The 23554-nt window shown below is 46.9% G+C and overlaps 1 protein-coding gene across 7 annotated transcripts in view; it reads right to left on the bottom strand.

The window, feature by feature from the left end:
* PPP6R3 (protein phosphatase 6 regulatory subunit 3) overlaps positions 1 to 23554 on the bottom strand; it is a 243426-nt gene that overhangs the window by 189728 nt on the left and 30144 nt on the right. For all 7 annotated transcript variants that reach the window (XM_075325295.1, XM_075325289.1, XM_075325292.1 and 4 more), the window contains exon 2: positions 9026 to 9145. The gene's annotated coding sequence lies outside the window, so the exon portion shown is untranslated. The remainder of the gene's footprint in view (positions 1 to 9025; positions 9146 to 23554) is intronic.

The following is a 23554-nucleotide window of genomic DNA, read 5'->3' as shown; positions in this document are numbered from 1 at the left end:
AAGCTGCTTTTTGATACCCAAGAATGCGTGTGCATTATTAGTCTCATTTCTCCGCATCTAATGCAAATTTATGGAGAAAAACTGACATGTTACTGTCACAGACAGACCGCTTCGGACCACGCCCAGGTCCTTAATATAGCCTCTACTTCCACCACAAGGGGCCGGTTATTTCCTATCATTTAGAAGCTGAGCCAGGAGGTGGAAGGAGATGTTACTTTGTTGTGTTTTTAACTACAGCATTGGTGTTTGCTGCAGCATTTTCAGGTGTGTTTGCTCAGGTTTAGAAGTTACCCAGTAAACGGTTTATTCCCCTCGTGCACTTTTAGGGGCTCCATTGTGTGTGGTTGCCGTGTGTACGAGTTATAGTTGTTACCCAGTTTGTCTACTTTTGATGGTGGGGTGTAGTCTCCTGTTTGTGCCCATTCCCCCAAGTTGTGGAGCAGGGGGAGTTATAACATCAGGGACAAGAACAGGAGATAGGGCCTAGGTTGGAGGCCTGAACATCCCTACCATTAAGGGTACCATAGGTGTGAGGGGCCCTAGCCTTGGGGCCAGTATAAGCTTCCCTGGGTTGGCCAAAGACACCCGTGACAGTTACAGCTTTGAAACAAGGCAGGTCAGTTTATGCAGATGTCAACAGTGGGCATGAGATTTCTATAAATCCCATCCACTTTGCTGGAACTGTAAGACACTGACAAAAACTCAAGCATTTATCGTGGGGCACAGCCTTACACTACAATCTGCCCAGAGGTGCAGCTGGCAGTCCATGATCTGAAATAGGGCAATGTTAAACCTGTATTGGCTATAGTTCGAAAGGAAAATCACAATATCTGCCTCTCAGAGAACAGCAATTTTAGGGAATGCCATGTTCACACTGGCGCTCAGTAAAGTTTTCATTGCTTTGACAGCAAGAACAACACAGGCTGCAGGGCCATTCTTAATCAAATATAAAACAAAATGCCTCCAGTATGAGACAGTGAGATCTGTCAGGATCCTCGACATGACGGAGCTGTGTAATGACGCCAGGAACCCATGATGGCCATGGGAACAAAGTCTAAAGCAGTCTAAAAGGAGTTTTCAGTAATGAAGGTACATGAGGAAAGTGCTGTATAAACAATTAACTGGTAATAAAGTAGCTACAAAAAGTGAAGCTTAGCCTAAAAGGAAACCTGTCAGGAGACATTTCTACCAAAGAAATAAATAAATAAAATAAAAAAATTGCTGTATTGGCACAGTTACCTTGAGTAAACCGATACCTCTTGTAGAAAGCCACTGCAACGGCATTGGAGTGAATCAAAGCCTTTACAGCTTTTCGGCCTCCAATCCTTAGCCCTGTTGGGTGCCCACCTCCAGCATTTGACTGCCAAGTTAGGCCAGATCTTAGTGCATGTGCAGTAACTGCACTCATAAGGGGCAGCAGATGACAAAGTTAGACTGACCTGTGAACGCAGACACCCAACGGAAGAAGGGAATTTTGTTTACTTACCGTAAATTCCTTTTCTTCTAGCTCCAATTGGGAGACCCAGACAGTGGGTGTATAGCTACTGCCCTCTGGAGGCCGCACAAAGAACTACACTTAAAAGTGTAAGGCCCCTCCCCTTCTGGCTATACACCCTCCCGTAGGAGTACAGATTCCTCAGTTTTAGTACCAAAGCAAGAAGGAGGAAAGCCAATAACAGTTTCAAAAACAAATTCAATCCGATAACACGATCGGAGAACTTAAGAAACAACATGAACAACATGTGCACCCGAAAAAACGAAACCCTAAGAACAAATAGGGCGGGTGCTGGGTCTCCCAATTGGAGCTAGAAGAAAAGGAATTTACGGTAAGTAAACAAAATTCCCTTCTTTTTCGCTCCTAATTGGGAGACCCAGACAGTGGGACGTCCAAAAGCAGTCCCTGGGTGGGTAAAAAGATACCACATGAACGGGCTGTCAGACAGCCTCTTCCTACAGGTGGGCCACCGCCGCCTGAAGGACCTGTCTACCTAGGCTGGCATCTGCCGAAGCGTAGGTATGCACTTGATAGTGTTTGGTAAACGTGTGCAGACTCGACCAGGTAGCCGCCTGGCACACTTGCTGAGCCGTAGCCTGATGCCGTAATGCCCAGGACGCACCCACGGCTCTGGTAGAATGGGCCTTCAGTCCAGATGGAATCGGAAGCCCAGCAGAACGGTATGTGTGAAGAATTGGTTCCTTGATCCACCGCGCCAGGGTGGATTTGGAAGCTTGCGATCCCTTATGCTGACCAGCGACTAGGACAAAGAGCGCATCCGAACGGCGTAGAGCCGCCGTGCGAGAAATGTAAATCCTGAGTGCTCTCACCAGGTCCAACAGATGTAAACCCTTTTCAAATTGGTGAACTGGATGCGGACACAAAGATGGTAAGGTGATATCCTGATTGAGATGAAAGGAAGAAACCACCTTGGGAGAAAACTCTGGAATTGGACGCAGTACTACCTTGTCTTGGTGAAACACCAGGAAGGGAGATTTGCAAGATAACGCCGCTAGCTCGGACACTCTTCGAAGAGACGTGACCGCCACAAGAAAAACTACCTTTTGTGAAAGCCGAGAAAGGGGAACCTCTTTCAAAGGCTCGAAAGGCGGCTTCTGGAGAGCAATGAGAACCTTGTTCAGATCCCAGGGTTCCAATGGCCGTCTGTAAGGAGGAACGATATGACAAACTCCTTGGAGAAACGTGCGTACTTTAGAAAGCTGTGCCAAGCGCTTCTGAAAGAATACGGATAGCGCGGAGACTTGACCCTTAAGAGAGCTAAGCGACAAACCTTTTTCCAACCCAGACTGCAGGAAGGAAAGAAAAATTGGCAATGCAAATGGCCAGGGAGAAAACCCTTGAGCCAAGCACCACGCTAAGAATATCTTCCACGTTCTGTGATAGATCTTAGCTGAGGATGGTTTTCTAGCCTGTCTCATTGTGGCAACAACCTCCTGAGATAAACCTGAGGCCGCTAGGATCCAGGACTCAATGGCCACACAGTCAGGTTCAGGGCCGCAGAATTCAGATGGAAAAACGGCCCTTGAGACAGCAAATCTGGACGGTCTGGTAGTGTCCACGGTTGGCCTACCGTGAGATGCCACAGATCCGGGTACCACGACCTTCTTGGCCAATCTGGAGCGACGAGTATGGCTCGATGGCAGTCGGACCTGATTTTCCGGAGAACTCTGGGTAACAATGCTAGAGGTGGGAACACATAGGGGAGTCGGAATTGCGACCAATCCTGAACCAAGGCGTCTGCCGCCAGTGCTCGGTGATCGTGAGACCGTGCCATGAAAACTGGGACCTTGTTGTTGTGCCGTGACGCCATCAGATCGACGTCCGGCGTCCCCCAGCGGCAACAGATCTGCTGAAACACGTCCGGGTGAAGGGACCATTCTCCTGCGTCCATGCCCTGGCGACTGAGAAAGTCTGCTTCCCAGTTTTCCACGCCTGGGATGTGAACTGCGGATATGGTGGACGCTCTGCTTTCCACCCACGTCAAAATCCGTTGGACTTCTTGAAAAGCTTGGCGACTGCGTGTTCCCCCTTGGTGGTTGATGTAAGCCACCGCCGTAGAATTGTCCGACTGAATCCGAATCTGCTTGCCTTCCAGCCATTGTTGGAAGGCTCGCAGGGCAAGATAGATTGCTCTGATTTCCAGAACATTGATCTGCAGGGTGGACTCTTCCAGAGTCCACATCCCCTGAGCCCTGTGGTGGAGATACACCGCTCCCCACCCTGATAGGCTCGCATCCGTCGTGACCACTGCCCAGGACGGGGGAAGGAACGACTTTCCCTGTGACAATGAGGTGGGGAGAAGCCACCAACGGAGAGAGTCCTTGGCAGTCTGAGAGAGGGAGACAGTCCTGTCGAGGGACGTCGATTTCCCGTCCCATTGGCGTAGAATGTCCCATTGTAGAGGGCGCAGATGAAACTGCGCGAACGGGACTGCCTCCATTGCTGCTACCATCTTTCCTAGGAAATGCATGAGGCGCCTCAGTGAGTGCGACTGGCTCTGAAGGAGAGATTGCACTCCAGTCCGTAGCGAGCACTGCTTGTCCAGTGGAAGCTTCACTATCGCTGATAGAGTATGAAACTCCATGCCAAGATAAGTCAGAGATTGGGTCGGGGTTAGATGAGACTTTGGAAAGTTGATAATCCACCCGAAACTCTGGAGAGTGTCTAGTGCCACCTTCAGACTGTGTTGGCATGCCTCTTGAGAGGGTGCCTTTATAAGCAGGTCGTCTAGATACGGGATGACCGAGTGACCCTGCGAGTGCAGAACAGCTACTACTGCTGCCATGACCTTGGTGAAGACCCGGGGGGCTGTTGCCAGACCGAAAGGTAACGCTACGAACTGTAGGTGTTCGTCGTGTATGACGAAGCGTAGGAAACGCTGATGCTCTGGTGCGATCGGCACGTGGAGATACGCATCCTTGATATCTATTGATGCTAGAAAATCTCCTTGAGACATTGAGGCTATGACGGAGCGTAGGGATTCCATCCGGAACCTCCTGACTTTTACGTGTCTGTTGAGCAACTTTAGATCCAGGACGGGCCGATACGATCCGTCCTTTTTTGGGACCACAAACAGATTGGAGTAAAAACCGTGACCTTGTTCCTGAAGCGGGACGGAGGTCACCACTCCTTCCGCCTTTAGAGCGGCCACCGCCTGCAACAGAGCATCGGCTCGGTCTGGTGGTGGAGAAGTTCTGAAGAAACGAGTTGGCGGACGAGAACTGAACTCTATCCTGTACCCGTGAGACAGAATATCCCTCACCCAACGGTCTTTGACGTGTGACAGCCAGATGTCGCCAAAGTGGGAAAGCCTCCCACCGACCGCGGGTGTGGGAATCGGAGACCGCAAGTCAGGAGGACGCCGTCTTGGCAACGGTTCCTCCGGCTGTCCTTTTTGGGCGTGACTGAGACCTCCAAGAATCTGAGCGTCTCTGGTCCTTTTGAGTCTTTTTTGACGAGGCGAATTGGGACCTGCCCGGTCCTCGAAAGGACCGATAACCAGACTGACCCTTCCTCTGTTGGGGTTTGTTTTGTCTGTGTTGCGGTAAGGATGAGTCCTTACCCTTGGAGTGTTTGATGATTTCATCCAAACGCTCTCCAAACAATCGGTCACGAGAAAAAGGCAAATTGGTTAAGCACTTCTTGGAATGAGAATCTGCTTTCCAATGTCTCAACCACAGGGCCCTACGCAAAACAACGGAGTTGGCTGACGCCACTGCCGTGCGGCTTGTAGCGTCAAGAACAGCATTAATCGCGTACGACGCGAATGCCGCCATTTGCGAGGTCAATGGTGCTACCTGCGGGGCACATGCACGTGTGACGGAGTCAACTCGCGCAAGCCCGGCTGAGATAGCTTGGAGTGCCCATACGGCCGCAAAAGAAGGCGCTAATGACGCTCCAATCGCTTCATAGATGGATTTCAGCCAGAGCTCCATCTGCCTGTCAGTGGCATCTTTAAGTGCCGCTCCATCTTCAACTGCAACCAAGGATCTAGCTGCAAGCCTGGAAATTGGAGGATCCACTTTTGGACACTGGGTCCAACCCTTGACCACCTCAGGGGGAAAAGGATAGCGTGTATCTTTAAGCCGTTTAGGAAAACGCCTTTCAGGATAAGCGTGGGGTTTCTGGATTGCGTCTCTAAAGTCAGCGTGGTCCAGAAAAGTGCTTAAAGTACGCTTAGGGTATCTGAAATGGATTCTCTCGTGCTGCGAAGCTGACTCCTCCACAAGAGGAGCTGGTGGGGAAATATTTAACATCTTATTGATGTTAAATATAAGATCATTAACTATGGCGTCACCATCTGGTGTATCTAGATTGAGAGCGGTCCCAGGATCAGAATCCTGATCAGTTACGTCCGCCTCATCACCCATAGATTCATCTCGCTGGGATCCTGACCATTGAGATGAATGTGAAGGCCCGTCATAGCGAGCCCGCTTAGGCTGCCCGGGGCCATCGTCCGAGTCAGAGTCTTCACCCTGAGGTGTATATGCCCGTCCCGGAGCTTGGAGCTGAGGGGGACCAGGGGGCAATGATTGCACAGTGTCCGTGGCCTGAAGTACAGGCCTAGCTCGCAATGTGTCAAGAATTTGTGACATAGTGAGAGACATTCTGTCAGCAAAAGCTGCAAACTCAGTTCCTGTCACCTGGACAGCATTCACAGGTGGTACACCCTGGGTCACGTCCAGCAGAGGTCCCGACTGTGCAAGCGCCGCAGGGGCCGAGCACTGCACACAATGGGGGTCCGTGGAGCCTGCCGGTAGAAAAGTCCCACAAGCGGTGCAGGAAGCATATAATGTCTGTGCCTTGGCACCCTTGCGTTTTACGGACGACATGTTGCTGGCTCTCTGCAATGTGAGAGAGTCTATAACCAAAGGGCGACCAGCGCTATGCAATACAAAGTATTTGTAGAAACAAAATACTAAGAATAATACTGGCACAAGAGGGGGCTTACCGCCCGCTGAATAGCGGGTAAGAGGCTGCAGATTCCCTGTCTGGGTCTCCCCGGCTCCCCTCTGCAGCTCAGCGTGTCAGCAGGAATGGCTGCCGGCGTCTGTGGAGAGGGGCGGTCCGTGGGAGTTCCCAAACAAAAGTGCGGGAACAGTGTCCCCTCTGTGCCGATTGTGAGGGCTGGAGTATGTAAAAACGACTCCAGCCCTCAGCGCTGATGCACTGGCCAGCGTCCCGCCCCTCTCCTGACTGGCAGGTCTGGGGGCGGGAACGAACGGAAGCAGGCCGCAAAAGCCGGGGACTCGAGTTATCAGCGCGGCCGCCGTAAAAGCGCGGGCCGCGCTGAAGTCCCCGGCGCACCACAAGTGTCAGCCGCGCCGCAGTCCCAGCGGCCGGCATGACCGTTCCTAGACGTGGCCAGCGTCCCGCCCCTCTCCTGACTGGCAGGTCCGGGGGCGGGAACGAACGGAAGCAGGCCGCAAAAGCCGGGGACTCGAGTTATCAGCGCGGCCGCCGTAAAAGCGCGGGCCGCGCTGAAGTCCCCGGCGCACCACAAGTGCCAGCCGCGCCGCAGTCCCAGCGGCCGGCGCGACCGTTTCCCACTAGTGTGCCTGCTTCAGCGAAGCTGAATGAGGCCTGGCACAAGCGCCGTAGCGCTGATGTCCCCCGGCGCACTACAACACCCAGCAAGCTGCGGTGTGAGCGCCAAATGCACGGGGACACAGAGTACCTTGAGGAAGCAGGGCCATGTCCCTGATGTACTCCGCTCCATCCAGCATCTTCTCCAGGGGCTGTAGATGGAGCACGGTCTCAGTGCCTGGAGACCGGTAAATCCCACTTCACCCAGAGCCCTGTAAAAAGGGATGGGGAAGGAATCAGCATGTGGGCTCCTGCCGCCGTACCCGCAATGGGTACCTCAACCTTACAAACACCTCCGACATACAGTGGGGTGAGAAGGGAGCATGCTGGGGACACTATATGTGTCCTCTTTTCTTCCATCCGATATAGTCAGCAGCTGCTGCTGACTAAAAACAATGGAGCTATGCGTGCGTGTCTGACCTCCTTGCGCACAAAGCTAAAACTGAGGAATCTGTACTCCTACGGGAGGGTGTATAGCCAGAAGGGGAGGGGCCTTACACTTTTAAGTGTAGTTCTTTGTGCGGCCTCCAGAGGGCAGTAGCTATACACCCACTGTCTGGGTCTCCCAATTAGGAGCGAAAAAGAAAATAAGAAGTGAAGCCCAGAAAGCTGCAATTTCTTGGACATACCTAAATACCGATACGCTGGATTTCTCCGTAATAGCGAGGATTTAATCAAGAAAGTTGTCTGGTTAAGTCACGTAATAGCGCCTATACAGCCATATCTAGTCTAAGGCTGCTTTCACACATCAGTTTTTTTTGCATCAGGCACAATCCGGCTCAAAAACCTATGCAAAGGATGCGGCGAAAAAAACCCAGATCTGTTGCATACGTTTTTCCATGCGGCCCGTCCGTTTTTTTGACAGATCTGGTTTGATACTGACCATGCGTAGTTCAAAAAAACCGCATCCGGCTGCCGCAACCGGCATCCATAGACTTGCATTGTAAATCGTGCCGCCTCGCACCGGATCCGGCACGATGTGGTTTCTCTCCGCAGACAAAAACCGCTGCAAGCAATGTACCATCCGGCCGCCGTATCAGCTAAATATGCCGCATGCGGCAAAAAATGGACGCAACGCAAAGCCATGCGGCACAATCCGGCGCTAATGCAAGTCTATAAGGGAAAAACTCATCCGGCGGCAAAAAAAAAACGGATGCGTTTTTTTTCTGCAAAGCGCCGGATTGTGCCTGATTGTAAAAAACTGATGTGTGAAAGCAGCCTTACATGGAGGGTCCTCCTGACAGGTTCCCCCTACACATTCCACAGAATAGATGAGAGCAGGATTGCTGGGGTCTGACTGCCGAGAACAATCCCAAGAACGGGAGGCCCAAAGTGCTTACGTGAAAGGAACATATTTGATTGGCACTCAAGACCGTGAGCAGAGGTCACACATGCTCACTACCGTGCCATCCACACATTGGACTTTGGGCCTCATGATCAGTGGGGATCATACATTCATCAACTGTCCCGTGGTTAGTTAACATATGCTTATAGGACAACATTAATATATATTGGGAGTCCAGATACAGCATTTTACCTTGGAGGTAAATATAAAAAGGCCAAAAAAAAATAAAAACCCACATATGATTGCAGCCAAGGAAGCAGCACCACTTGGTTACTATACACAAGAATCAGTGCAATGAAAATGGATTTACAGGTACGTTAGTCACACAGTGTCTGTTGTATAGGAATGGAAACGGTTAATGCATGGAAACAAAAACATGCTATGATAAGATGTGAAGGGTGGTAAGCACTGCCTCTGATCTTTACTCAGCAACCATAATAAAAGGGAAAATTGCTGCATTACCATTCTTGCTGCTTAGATACATATATATAGCTTGAAATCTATAGCTGTGGTTTAAAAACAGTTAATTTTTTTTTTTTTACCACAACTGGAGAACACATCATTCAGGATTCTCTTACCTGATAAAATTAGCTAAAAATGTTAAGAAAATAAAACAATTCTCAGTTGCTTCAGCTTCTGGCCCATTACAGGGTGTCTCGACTACATTAAAGAGAAATCTGTACAGAACCCTCTTCTGCCTAAAAATGGAAAGAAAATAAATAAATATGATGTCTCCATACAGACCATTTTATAGAGCGTTAACACCAATCAAATCACAAATTTAAATTTTTCTGCAAAATGTCTCAGGCAAAGTTAATATATTTTCTTGTCTCAGACACAACACTGAGTTGAATGGGGTCGGTCTGCAACGTCTGACGAGTGCTGCTGCCATGTCTGTCGAATGTCGTATCGTATGACCCCTTTCATTCTCGTTCAGTTCTTTTTCTACACGAGGGAAGGTTTGAGAGCCTGGTATACACATTATCCAGATACATTGCATAAACACGATTTGCTGGAAAAGCAGTAACATACATTGAGCGTTTTATATGACTAATACAGCTATACATTTGCATGTGAACCAACCTTAGGCTTATTTCCAATGTTTAACCCCTTTCTACACCACATACATATGTACATCATAATGAAGTTTTGTTTTTTTACATCACTATAATGAATATATATAGGTAGAGGGGTTGGAATGGGCCCAGGACATCCGCAGAATGAGACAGTTATTACAACCTATTAAGAGTCCACCGACCCTATTGTCCACAGCATCTAAGGAGTCTGACAAGGTTTCCTCTGTTGTCCCCCATTGCCCTCCTCCTTGTAGCACTATTATGGGGTACTGATGGGTTGCTATGATAACCAGTCTTTAAAATGCACAATATACAGGTTTTTTTTCTCTGAATGCACGTTTCATACAGCTTCTTCCTCAGGAGAATGTTTGAAACGTGCATTGAGGTGGCGAGGACACCATAGCAAAGCAACTATCATGGTAGTCAGGGATTCATACATTTAGTTTTATTAATTTGCAGTCTTGTGCACTAGAGGCTGATGGCACTAGAATTCATATAGACTAAATGCTATATCATGACCCATTAGATTTCAGGTATTGCACCTGCAGTGCCCTTGCTTTTGTCAGCAATCTTGATCAAATTTTTTTTGGTTATAGCCTATGCAGCTTATTTTAATTTATACAAATAAAAATTATTTTATGATTGTCACAATATACTTGTTCCTGCCTATTTGTTTAAGAGGCCAAAACAGACTGGAGTAACTCTGATATCTGAGAGAATGGACCAGTTGCAGGTGTCACCTGAATTGTGCATTTCAGAGATGTAGATTGAAATCCTGATGTAAGTGCTCAGCATAGACCATTGGATAAATGTGAACTTATCCAGAATGTTCTGTACCAAAAATCACCAAATAGCATTCAACTCAATCCAGACAAAAAAAAAAAAAAAATAATAATAATATAACTAAAAATACATATAATCAAGTTCACACTCAGGTCCGTCATCTTAACAGAAATGTAGGGGGGCTTCCACGTTCCTGGTAGCAGAAAGACTCTGGATAAGCGCTATGATTTCCCCCAAAATAGAAATCCAGCAAAATCTGCGCTCCCAAAAGACCCCCTCCTGTCTGAGCAACGCAGTGTACATTCAGCTGCTACCTTGTTGCAGTGAGAAAAGCGCAGTAGAATTATGGGAAGTGTGTCTCCAGAAGCACGAGATGGGCACAATGTAAAAAGGTACTACAGGGGCTTATTTGCAATTTTTAAATTTTACAATATTCACTGTGTTTGACTCCATGGGCGTTTTCCAAAGACAAAATCTTCACAAAAAAAACAAAAAAAAAAAAAAGAAGAAGAAGGGGGGGGGGGGGGGGGTCGCACACTGAAAAAACAAAATGCTGGCTTTGCACTCTAGCCCCTGGCTGCCTCATTAGCCTCTTTTGTGTTCACCAGCTTATATTTTTTAGGTAGAATTTATTTTGGTTTTTCACAGTGTGCGACTGGTCAACCTTTTTTGTCTTTTATTCATACACATCACCCAGACACGAACCTGTCCACATTGTAAAGGAGCAGCCAGTGAGGTTTAAAGTCAGGATAGTACCAGCGTGGGAAACCAGCAAGGGAACGCCTGCTTTCATTCTGTTTATGCTGTCTAATAAAAAAAAAAAAATATATATATTTTTTATTTTTTTTATTAGACAGCACTAGATGACATCTGCCTATTTTCTGATTTTTTTCATTGCTAGGAAGGAAGAGATTACAGTATTTTTTTCCCTCCACGTATGAAAAATACTGATGACAGCCCGTCTGATGATGTTCAGATTAGACTGAGTGAGAGAAAAAACAAACATGGTCCATCTGAATGAGGACTTGTACATAAAAGAACAGATATGCAGAGTTTTCATGAATCGAAAATCTATTGTGTAAGATATTCTAAAATCTCATCCAAATGCTGTAGTGAAAACTTTGCAGCATAAAATAAAATGCATTGCAAATCTGACATCAGTAGCATGTCAATTTATACTTCAGGTTTTCACCGAGGATTTCTCACTTTACAAATTACAGAAGAAAAACTAGTTGACACCTGAACCATTTGTGGATTTTGCTGCAGCCGAAACTATCGTATAGATGAAGCCTAAGGCCCTGTGCCCACGGGTCAATGTACCCGCGGATTCTGCCGCGGAAATCCAGCAGACTTAGGCTATGTGCACACGCTGCGTTTTTGGCCGTTAAAAAAAAAAAAAACAACCCGCACAAAAACCGCATGCGTTTGTACCGCGATTTGGTGCGTTTTTGGCTGCGTTTTTTATCTCTGCGTTTTTCCAATGCATTGTATGGGGGGAAAAATGCAGAAAATCGCAGGGAAGAATTGACATGTCCATTTTTTTTTTTTTAGCTAAAAAACGCAGCGAAAAAAAAAAAAGTGTGCGGACAGCAAAAATGAAAACTCAGACTTTGCTGGGGAAGCAAAGTCATGCAGTTTTGAGGCCAAAAACGCACCCGAAAAACGCACTGTGTGCACTTATCTGGTTTTTCTAGATAAGTTTGCAGGTTCTAGCAAGTACAGACACTCCCCATGTTACCCTATGGGATTTGGGGAGTGTCTGTATCAATGCTGCTGTATGTGCGGCTGCAAAATACACTGCGGATGACCCGTAGCTGCACGTAACTGAATACCAATTATTCATGCGGAATTCCCGTTCCTCTATTATGGAGGGGACTTCTGCAGGTATTTCAGCACTTGACCCGCAGGTTTACTGCAGCAATGGATAGCTGCGGATTTTGGGGAGCAGCTGCGGTAAACCTGCAGACAAACCTGCGGAAATATCCGCCGGTTCATTGTCCCGTGGGCACATAACCTAAATGCACATTCAAATACACCTGGCTTCAGAGACTCAGAGACTCAATGTGAGTGAGCAAAGCCGAGGGAATGCGCAAGATTTCTAGGAGCTGTGGTGACATCAGCTCGTGAAAATCATGCCAATCACACACATTTTTGGGGGGAGGGAGAGGAAAAAATATATATACAGTAGAGACCAAAAGTTTGGACACACCTCATTCAAAGAGTTTTCTTTATTTTCAGGACTCTGAAAATTGTAGATTTACATTGAAGTCATCAAAGCTATGAATTAACACATGTGGAATCAAATACTTAACAACAAAAAAGTGTGACACAACTGAAAATAGATCTTATATTCTAGGTTCTTCTTTTACTTTGATTACTACTTTGCACACTCTTGGCATTCTCTTGATGAGCTTCAAGAGGTAGTCACCAGAAATGGCCTTCACTTCACAGGTGTGCCCTGTCAGGTTTAATAAGTGGGATTTCTTGCCTTATAAATGGGGTTGGGACCATCAGTTGTATTGTGCAAAAGTCTGGTGGATACACAGCTGATAGCCCTACTGAATAGACTGTTAGAATTTGTATTATGGCAAGAAAAAAAGCAGTTACGTAAAGAAAAACGAGTGGCCATCATCACTTTAAGAAATGAAGGTCGGTCAGTCTGAAAAATTGGGAAAACTTTGAAAGTGTCCCCAAGTGCAGTGGCAAAAAACCAAACGCTACAAAGAAATTGGCTCACATGAGGACCGCCCCAGGAAAGGAAGACCAAGAGTCACCTCTGCTGCAGAGGATAAGCTTATCAGAGTCACCAGCCTCAGAAATCGCAGGTTAACAGAAGCTCAGATTAGTGCCACACAGAGTTCTAGCAGCAGACACATCTGTAGAACAACTGCTAAGAGGAGACTTTGTGCAGCAGGCCTTCATGGTAAAATAGCTGCTAGGAAACCACTGCTAAGGACAGGCAACAAGCAGAAGAGACTTGTTTGGGCTAAAAAACACAAGCAATGGACATTAGACCGGTGGAAATCTGTGCTTTGGCCTGATAAGTTCAAATTTGAGATCTTTGGATCCAACCGCCGTGTCTTTGTGCGACGCAGAAAAGATGAACGGATGGACTCTATATGGCTGGATCTTTCCGTGAAGCATGGAGGAGGAGGTGTGATGGTGTGGGGGTACTTTGCTGGTGGCACTGTTGGGGATTTTTTCAAAATTGAAGACATACTAAAACTAGCATGGCTTAATATAATAAAAAAGAAGTTTTGGCAGCACTCTGCGGTGTCAAGAAATCTATTTTCTTTTTCTTTTTTGCAGACAGGTGATACAGACATGAGGGAGCAGGGGGAGCAGAGCACAAGGACGACGGTACCGTTTCACACCTCTAGGGGTGCTTTCACGGGTCCAACGGTAGTTGAGGACTTCCACTTGCCGTCAGCCAAGTCCAATGTGAGGATACAGCAGCTGATCTGCACTTAAAGCACCCACAAGGCGGGTTCTACATGGAATTGAGCCAAAGGACTTTATTGCAGCATTTTCCACAGAGTGGTAAGCAGTGCAGTGCACAACTTCTGTTTTTTTCTTCTATTTTAAAACCAGCATGGCTACCACAGCATCTCGCAAGGGCATGCTATTCCATCCGGTTTGCGTTTAGTTGGATCATTTATTTTTCAACAGGACAATGACCCCAAACACACCTCCAGGCTGTGTAAGGGCTATTTGACTAAGGAGAGTGATTGGGTGCTACACCAGATGACCTGGCCTTCACAGTCACCAGACCTGAACCCAATCAAGATGGTTTAGGGTGAGCTGGACCACAGAGTGAAGCAAACGGGCCAACAAGTGCTAAGCATCTCTGGGAACTCCTTCAAGACTGTTGGAAAACCATTTCCAGTGACTACCTCTTGAAGCTCACCAAGAGTGTGCAAAGCAGTAATCAAAGCAAAAGGTGGCTACTTTGAAGAACCTAGAATATAAGACATATTTTCAGTTGTTCACAATTTTTTGTTAAGTATTTGATTCCACATGTGTCAATTCATAGTTTTGATGCCTTCAATGTGAATCTACAATTTTCAGTCATGAAACTAAATAAAACTGTTTGAACGAGAAGGTGTGTCCAAACTTTTGGTCAGTATACACACACACACACACACACACACACACACACACACACTAATGTGAAATCCATGCAATGGAAGTAGTCTTCAGAGGGCGGCCAAATCCTGCCTGTAAAAAAGTGCAGAAGGATGGCTGCTCAATATGTAGGTAGATAGTTTTAGGTCCAGTCCTATGTACTCATTCAGGCGACCTACATGTTTACTGGGTATTCTTCTTATTGACATTCGCAGCAAGTTTATTACTTGTGTCAGTAACTAAATCACATGCTCTTACCACACATCTCAATGAGTAAGCTGCATCTTGTGACTTATGCCAACATTTGGCTTATTTTGCTTGCCTGATCTCTTCTGATACTATGGACCAGCAGAGAAATCTGCTGTAATATACTAATCATTGTATTGATGCTCAGGAATGAAGACAAATTTTACCAAACAAAACCAATCACATCACAATAACTGAGCTTGGTATGGCAAATGCTGAGAAAAGCATACTAGGACTACGGCCTGGTTCAGGCATCAGCATTCTTCCTAAATACAAAATGTAAAAAAACAAAAACAAAACCCACAATACGAGTTAGTATTTGGGGTCAGTTTCAGGAATTGTCACATATGGAAAGTTACAAAGCTCTCCTATTCATTACAGTGACATCTCACACTGCACAATGATACCATCCGTGTGACGTCCTGTGATTTTCAAGGACCATTAGGCTACATGCGCACGCTGCTTTTTTTCCTGCTTTTTTGGCTGCAGTTTTGTCAGCTGAACTTTCTGACATCTGACTTCCCAGCAAAGTCTATGAGAAGTCAGATTTGTCATGCGCACGTTGCAGTTTATTTGTCAGCGTTTTTTTTTGTCAAAAGTTTGTGACAAAAAAAATGCAGCATGTTCATTCTTCCTGCGTTTTTGTCAACATTTGTCACCCATTGAAATCAATGAGGGCATCAAAAACGCAGGAAAAATGCATGCTAATCACAAGTGGTGCATTTTACCTGCCTTTTACCTGCGTTTTTGCTAGCAAAAACGCAGGTGATTTGTCAGGAAGTGAGGTCAGGCAAGTGGTCCCGTCCCGTCCTCCATGTGTTCCCCGAAGTACCGCTGTCCCCAGGGGAGATGATGTGGAGGACGGGACTATCAGCAGCGGCAGCGAGAGGGGGATGGACATTGGCAGCTGAAAACATTGATTTTTTCCCTCTCGCTGCTGCCGCCGATAGTCCCGTCCTTCACGTGTTCCCCGAAGTACCACTGTCCCCAGCGTGCACGCACAGGGGAGATGATGGACCCCTCTCTCACTGCCACCGCCGAAAGTCCCGTCCTCCACGCTCCTGCCGGCTCCACGCTGTAGCGCGATCAGCTGAGCTGTCACTGAGGTTATTCGCGGCCACCGCTGGATTCAGCGGTGGCCGCGGGTAACCTCGGTGACAGCTCAGCTGATCGCGCGGCTCTCTTCATTAGCTGCATGAAGGTGACCGGAGCGGCGGTGTCTGCTGCTTCTCCGGTCACCTGCATGCAGCAGAGCTGGAAGCGACGCTGGAGCATGCTGGAGTACGCCGGACATGGAGGGCTTTGTCGGGGTTAATAAATTGGTAATGAGGGAATGTGTTTGTGTTTTTTATTTCTATTAAAGGATTTTTCGGGTGTGTGTGTTTATTTACTGTAATTTACAGATTAATCATGGAGGGTGTCTCATAGACGCCTGACATGATTAATCTAGGACTTATTGGCAGCTATGGGCTGCCAATAACTCCTTATTACCCCGATTTGTCAAAGCACCAGGGCAAATCGGGAAGAGCCGGGTACAGCCCCAGAACTGTCGCATCTAATGTATGCGGCAATTCTGGGCGGCTGCTGACTGATATTGTTAGGCTGGGGGGCTCCCCATAACGTGGAGCTCCCCATCCTGAGAATACCAGCCTTCAGCCGTATGGCTTTATCTGGCTGGCATTAAAATTGGGGGGGACCACACGCCATTTTTTTTTAAATTATTTATTTATTTCTAAATTATTATTTTTTTTTTCAATTCAACAAGCTTAATGGGCTTGTTTGAACTGAAAAATACATGAAACAATTGTTGACAAAACTGCAGCCAAAAACGCACCAAAAAAGCAGCAAAAACGCACCAAAAAAGCACCTACATTTTTTGTGACATTTCCAGGCTCTCTCTGACAAGGTGCAGTTTTGGCTACAGTTTTGGCTGCAGTTTGTGAACACGAAAAAGAAGCAGCGTGCGCATGTAGCCTTAGACTTCTGTGAGTGATTTATTATTTGTTTTGGATGGGAAGAGAAAAAAAAAAAAAAAAAAAAAAAAAATCACGTTTCTGATTTTTGCACAGACACAAAATACAAGAAAACACATTTTAATAAACTCCTGTTATAACAGGTGATTTCACAGAACAAGTACCCTGTTTCCCCCAAAAAAAAAAAAATATAAAAAAAAAAAAAAAAGCACTAGGTCGTATTCTTGAGGAGACATGGTTGGGGGTAAGTTTACCCACTACAAAAAGCAGACCCCCCCCCTTCCCAGAATAGTTATACTTGGGCTATATGGCTCCCAGATAACACACACACACACACACACACACACACACACACACACACACACACACACACACACACACACACACACACACACACACACACACACACACACACACACACACACACACACACACACACACACACACACACACACACACACACACACACACACCTCCCTGCAGCTGTGCTCGTCTGGCGGCCAGTCACACATCAGAACAGTCACACATACACAGCTTTCACATCATTCCTCCCTGTGCTCTCCGGTGGCCGGTCCCAGCAGCTGTGCTGCACGCTGTCCTCCTCTGCCTCCTGCCGACACTCACACATCCAATCGCAAACATCAGTACAATCGCGCGCACACACATCCAGAGATACCACGTGATCCTACGGCAGGTCCTGGTCATGGAAGGTCACTGCACTGCACAGTATCGCCGCCGAGAAGCAAGCGATATCACTGGATGTGGTGCGTGCGTGTTCTGATGCAGGACCTTGATGCACTCACCTGCTCTGGCGTCTGGCGAGTATGATCGGGGGTCTTCTCTTTCTTTAGGGGAGTGACCACGGTCTATAAATGAAGTGTCCTGCAGTGTCTAACTTTTTTACCGCTGCATGATACTTCATTATTGACAGCGGCTACCTCTTATTTTCAGGGGATGTCTTATATTTAAGCCTGCATCAAAACTCCTGCTAGGTCTTATTTTCAGGGAAACAAGGAACATGTCAACGAGGCTCTGCAAAACCTGAATAGGGCAGACAGGACACCGATTTTATCCTCCAACATCTGCACACTCCATTACAAAGTCAAAGAGGACAAGAAGAGGCACAAGTGAACAGTACTGCTTTTGTAGACATAACCAGTGCTTTGTGGGGGGGGGGGGGGGGGGGGGGATGGGGAAATATAGTTAGTAGTATAAATAGTCAACTTAATTGCGATTTTGGTTAATACAATGAGTAGAATCTGACAAGACAATTGGGCTATATGTGAACATTGCATCTTTGTGGTGACCACAAAGATGCTTTAAAAAAAAAAAAAAAGTGCACTCGTGGCAAAAACGCTACAACTGAAGCTCACAGCGAGCGCCAAAGAACATGACTGCTTGCTGTGAGCTCCACGCAGCAACCGAAGTGAGCCGCGTGATCAGCAGTGATGTCAGCTGATGCCAGGAAACAGATCATGTAGCTGCATCTTGTACAGCCAAAAACAGGAACCTGAATTATGCACATGACCTATTGACCAAAACTCCAACAATTAAGGCTAGTTTCACACTTGCGTTGGACGGCTTCCGTAGCATTGTGTTGTGTGACGGATGCAACGGATGCGTTGCATATATGGCACAACGGATGCAACGGATTGTACAAAACAACGGAAAGCTTTTTTGTTTCTATATTTTTTTTGTCTTTACAGTTTTACCGGCAGCAGACTATCGTGAACGATCAGCTGATCACCCAGCCAGGCGCTCAGCTGAGCGCTCTCACATGCCGGCGGCCGGGCGCTCAGCTGTGCGTTCGGCCACCGAGAAACAAAATAAAAGTTTGTGATTTAAAAAAAAAAAAAAAAAAAAAATAGAGCATGTGCAGTGAAAAATAAATGTTTACGCCGCTCAAAGAAACGTTACATGCTACGTTCCCTCCGCCCGACGCAGAGTCAAAATAACGACTCAGCGTCGTCCAGCGGATGCAACGCTGACACTTGCATTACAGTGCGTCGTCCATACAAGTCTATGGAGAATAGCGCAGTGCGTTAACGGACTGCGCTATTCTCCATAGTGACGGACTGCGCTGAACGCAAGTGTGAAACTAGCCTTACACCACCACTGGTACCCAACATCTAGATATTTTAAGCTGCAAACATTACCTTGATATGGAAGTTCGATTGCCATATTAAAGAGGCCAATTCACAAACGTTTTCATGTTTAACTTAACGCAGAATGGTAATAGCTGCTTCAGAGTTTTGATTTTTTTTTTTTAAAAGAAAAAAAAAAAAAAGTGCATTTGCAGAGGGGAGAGATTAAATCAAGTATTTGAAACCTTTGGGGGGGGAAAAAAAAAAAAAAAAAAAAAGTCCATTCAAGCAAGCGTAGAGAAATACTTTGGCGTAGTGTTGGGGCTCTGTTGCATTGATCAATTCAGTAGCTAAATTTCTCTTTATTCATATGTTCATGGCAGTAATCAGATTCCATTTTCATACATATTTCCGTTGATTTGTATCAGTCACATGCGTCGCTTGACGCATGTGACTGATGCGCTGTTCAACGCTGTACAACGGATGACAAAGAACAGAATTCTTTGTCGGATTCCGTTGTGTGCGGGGGGCGGAGTTCGGGGGCAGAGCCGAGCGGGGGGCGGAGCCAGGCGCTGAGGATGTCAGTGGAAGTGCTGCGGTCTGCATGGCTGGGGACAGGTGAGTGTATCTGTGAGTGAGTGAGTGAGTGTGTGTATGTGTATGTGTATGTATGTATGTATGTATGTATGTATGTGCACATGCAAAGTGCGGGAGGGGGCGGAGCCGAGCGGGGGGCGGGGCCAGGCGCTGAGGATGTCAGTAGAAGTGCTGCGGTCTGCATGGCTGGGGACAGGTGAGTGTATGTGTGAGTGAGTGTGTGTATGTGCATGTATGTATGTATGTGTGTGTGTGCACATGCAAAGTGCGGGAGGGGGCGGAGCCGAGCAGGGGGCGGGGCCAGACGAGGGTGTCAGTGCTTGTCTGCATGGCTGGGGACAGGTGTGTGTGTGTGTGTGTGTGTACATACATGTGCGGAGTGCGGGAGGGGGCGGGGCCGAGCGGGGAAGTGTCGGCCTCCCTGCACACGTAACCAGCCTAAATATCGGGTAACAGCAAAGCACCCGATGTTTACCTTGGTTACCCGATATTTACCATGGTTACGGGCCTACACCGCTTAGCGCTGGCTCCTTGCACCGTAACCAGGGTAAATATCGGGTAACCAACCAAAGCTGGTGACGTGTGCAGGGAGCCAGAGAGCATGCGCAGCGAAATCCGACGGATCTCGCTGCTCAAAAAACGTTACATGCTGCGTTCCTCCCGCCCGGCGGTCAGTCGTTCCACGACTGATCAGTCGGGCGGAGGGTGCAACGCAGCATCATCAGTCACAATCCGCTGCTCATACAAGTCTATGGGAGCAGCGGAATCCGCTAAACGGATTCCGCTGTTTACAAGAGCAGCGGATTGTGACTGATAGATTTTAGCGAAAATGTGAACTTAGCCTATTGGATTTTTCATGTCAGCATTCACACAGCAGTTTCTGCTTTTCATATATTCCCCTTACATAGTCACTGGTGTGCATACCTTCTCTCCATATAGTGTAGATTTTTTTAGGTTTTTGCACCCAGTTCAGACTCAGAATGGTGTTCCAGACGTTATTTCTTGATTTATGTTTTACTTGCAGATTTACATCTGCAGCATGTCAATTCTTTCAGCGTTTTTTTGTTGCAGAGTACACCCATACTAATGAGTGGGGAAAAATCCAAACATGCAAGAAAAAAATAAAAAATTTATAAATGCAATTTTGTTGCCAAGAAAAAAATAAATAAACAAACTACACTTGTCACTTATGTCAGGCTGTGATCATACAGTGCATTTCTATAGTTTTTTTTTTTATGAATTTAGTGCAGTTATCACAAAACTGCAAACAAATCCTGAGGCTCTGTGCGCACTAGAAATGTGAAGTTTCTCAAGAAACTTTCTTGAGAAACTTCTGGGAGTGAAAGATTTCCGGACCTCCGGAAAAAATCCGCACCAAATCCGCATGCGGATTTGCCGTGGATTAGCCGCGATTTTCCCGCGGGTGGTTCCCTGCGGATTTTTGCAGGCTGTACTGCCGAAATCCGCAGGGTACCTGCGGAAATAATGGACATGTTCATTTTCTCAAGAAAGTTTCTCGAGAAATTCTTCAAGGAAATTTCTTGAGAAAAATCCGCACCAGTGCGCACAGCTATTTTTTTTTACCATAGAATTTGCTGGGAAATGTCTGCACAAAGATTGCAGACATTTCTCAAGAAATTTCCGCGGCAAATCCGCGGGTAAAAAGCTCTAGTGCGCACAGAGCCTTATGCCAGAGAACGAGAATCCTGAAGTGCTGTGTTGTGCATATTTTTCTCTTGCACATTTGGTGCAGAAAATAATCAGCAGAATGTAAATTCTTTAAAAGTTTGACCACTGGGGAAAAACAAAAAAAAAAAAAAAAAAAAACACTATTCGCTGCGTTTTTCCTGCCAAGAATTACAGAAATGGTGATCGCTTTGTGTCAGAGCTCAGTTTTTAGGAACTCACATTTGTTCTAGAATTAAGCACTTTACCTACCATTCAGGTTTTGAAGCAAGAATATAGCAAGGGACTGCAGATTGGGAAAAACGTACTGCCCTGGAGTGACAAGTCTCTCCATGCGTGTGTGTATAGAGGGGTGGGGGGCAGACCTATCACTCAAGGGGAGCGGGTGGAGAACAAACAGGGACCAACACTGTCCAAATACTTGCTTGTGCAGCTTAGTCCCTTGTGGCTATTACATACATTTTTCTCTGAAATACTGTAGTGTTTCAGTCACCCATACATGGCTGAAATCATACAGCCAGTGCCTGAAGTACGCTACCGTGGATGGCACAGCATCAGTCGGTGAATCAGGCAGCATGTATCAGCTGTCAGGTTCCCATTAGGGTATGTGCACACGTTGCTTTTTTTTCCGCGCGGAAAAAACGCACCCTCTGGCAGAGGGGAAAATTGTAAACAATGCTTTTTGAGAAACAACGCATCGAAAACGCATGCGTTTTTCATGCGTTTTTTTAGGTGCGTTTTTTAAGACTTGTCAGTGTTAATAAAGTTGGTTGAACACAGACCTTTGGGAAAAAAAACCTGTGATGTCATTTCCTTCTCCACATTCTGTTTGGATAAATGGGAGGGCTTGGAATGGAAGGAGCACCATTTGAATTTTGGAAAAGTTGAAATAAACTTCGCGCACCAAGCCCCTTAGGTACCTATACGTCAGAAAACCCCCACAAGTGACCCCATTTTGGAATCTGCACCCCTCAAGGATTTTATTCAGGAGTATATTAAGCATTTTGAATCCAAAGCTACTTCACAAAAAATGTTGCTGTAGCAACAATATTCTCACTTTTAGGCCCGTTTCACACGTCAGTGAAAAACACTGACGTTTTTCACTGGCGTGTAAAACACGCACATGTCCCTCCGTGTGCCGTGAATCACGGCACACGTGGGTTGTCTAAGTGCAATCCGGGCTCCGTTCTCCGTGGCCCGTGATTGCACTTAGAGATTAACTCACCTGCGCCCGCTCCCGCTCTCCATGGTGCTGATCGCTCCCGCGGTGCAGCATCCGGCCGGCGCTGACCCCCGCAGCAGCTGCTTCCGGGTCGGCTGTGTCGTGCATCATGAATATGCGCGACAATAATGAGCCGGCTCAGAAGCAGCAGGGAGAACGGGCTGCAGAGGACATCGCTGGATGCCGGGTGAGTTAAAATGATTTTTATTTTAAAAGCACGTTTTTTTCTGGCACGTGTTTCACGGATCACACCACTGCGTGGTCCGTGGAACATCAGTGATGCCAGAAAAAAATGGACATGTCTCCGTGCGGCAATCACGCACACGCGGGTACGCCGCATGGAGACACGTGCAGTGAAAAATCACTGATGTGTGAGCAGACCCATTCATTATAATGGGTCTGCGTATGTCAGTGATTCTGGTACGTTTAAAAAAAAGCACAAACGTCCCAGAATCACTGACGTGTGAAAGGGGCCTAAGGCTATGTGGCCATGATCCAGCGACACGGCGTCTAGTACAGTGTCAGCCTTCCTGCAGCTGCCCATGCCCACGATTTGGGTTCAGGCTGCTGTGGAGCTCTATGCTACCTGCAGAGAACACTCGTCTCCGCAGCATAAATTGACATGCTGAGGCTCGGGAAGCCACGCTACCGGTCAGTTTATGCTGCGGAGAAAAGAAGCACAGTGGGCATGGGATCTCCAAAAATCCTTCTACTGTGCTTCTACTGCACAACGCAGCGTTATGGACGCAGGGAAAACAGTCAGCGCCCATAACGCTGCAAACCCTGATTGTGGGCACACAGCCTAAAAAGCGTCAATGGATGAAGGGATGTCAAATATATAGAACGTCCCACCCCCGCCTGCATATTCTAAGCTGGCACCTTTAGTACCTTTCATGTGGCACTAAAGGGTGCCTAGCTTAGTATTTATCCAATAAAAAAAAAAAATAAAAAAATGAAAAAAATGGCGTGGGGTCCCCCCTATTTTTGATAGCCAGTCAGGGTAAAGCAGACAGCTGTAGCCTGCAAACCACAGCTGGCAGCTTCATCTTGGCTGGTGATCAATTTGGAGGGCTCCCCAGGCTTTTTTTTTTTATTTATAAATAAAGAATAAAAAAAAAAAAAAATAACGTGGGGTCCCCCCAAATTAGATCACCAGCCAAGGTGAAGCTGACAGCTGGGGTCTGGTATTCTCAGGGTGGGAAGAGCCATGGTTATTGGACTCTTCCCAGCCTAAAAATAGCAGGCCGCAGCCGCCCCAGAAGTGGCGCATCCATTAGATGCGCCAATCCTGGCGCTTCGCCCCAACTCATCCCGC

This window comes from Anomaloglossus baeobatrachus, chromosome 10 (genome assembly GCF_048569485.1).
Source record: "Anomaloglossus baeobatrachus isolate aAnoBae1 chromosome 10, aAnoBae1.hap1, whole genome shotgun sequence".
Classification (NCBI taxonomy): domain Eukaryota; kingdom Metazoa; phylum Chordata; class Amphibia; order Anura; family Aromobatidae; genus Anomaloglossus; species Anomaloglossus baeobatrachus.
The sequence above is the reverse complement of the archived record's forward strand: the minus strand, read 5'-3'. Positions and strand labels throughout refer to the sequence as shown.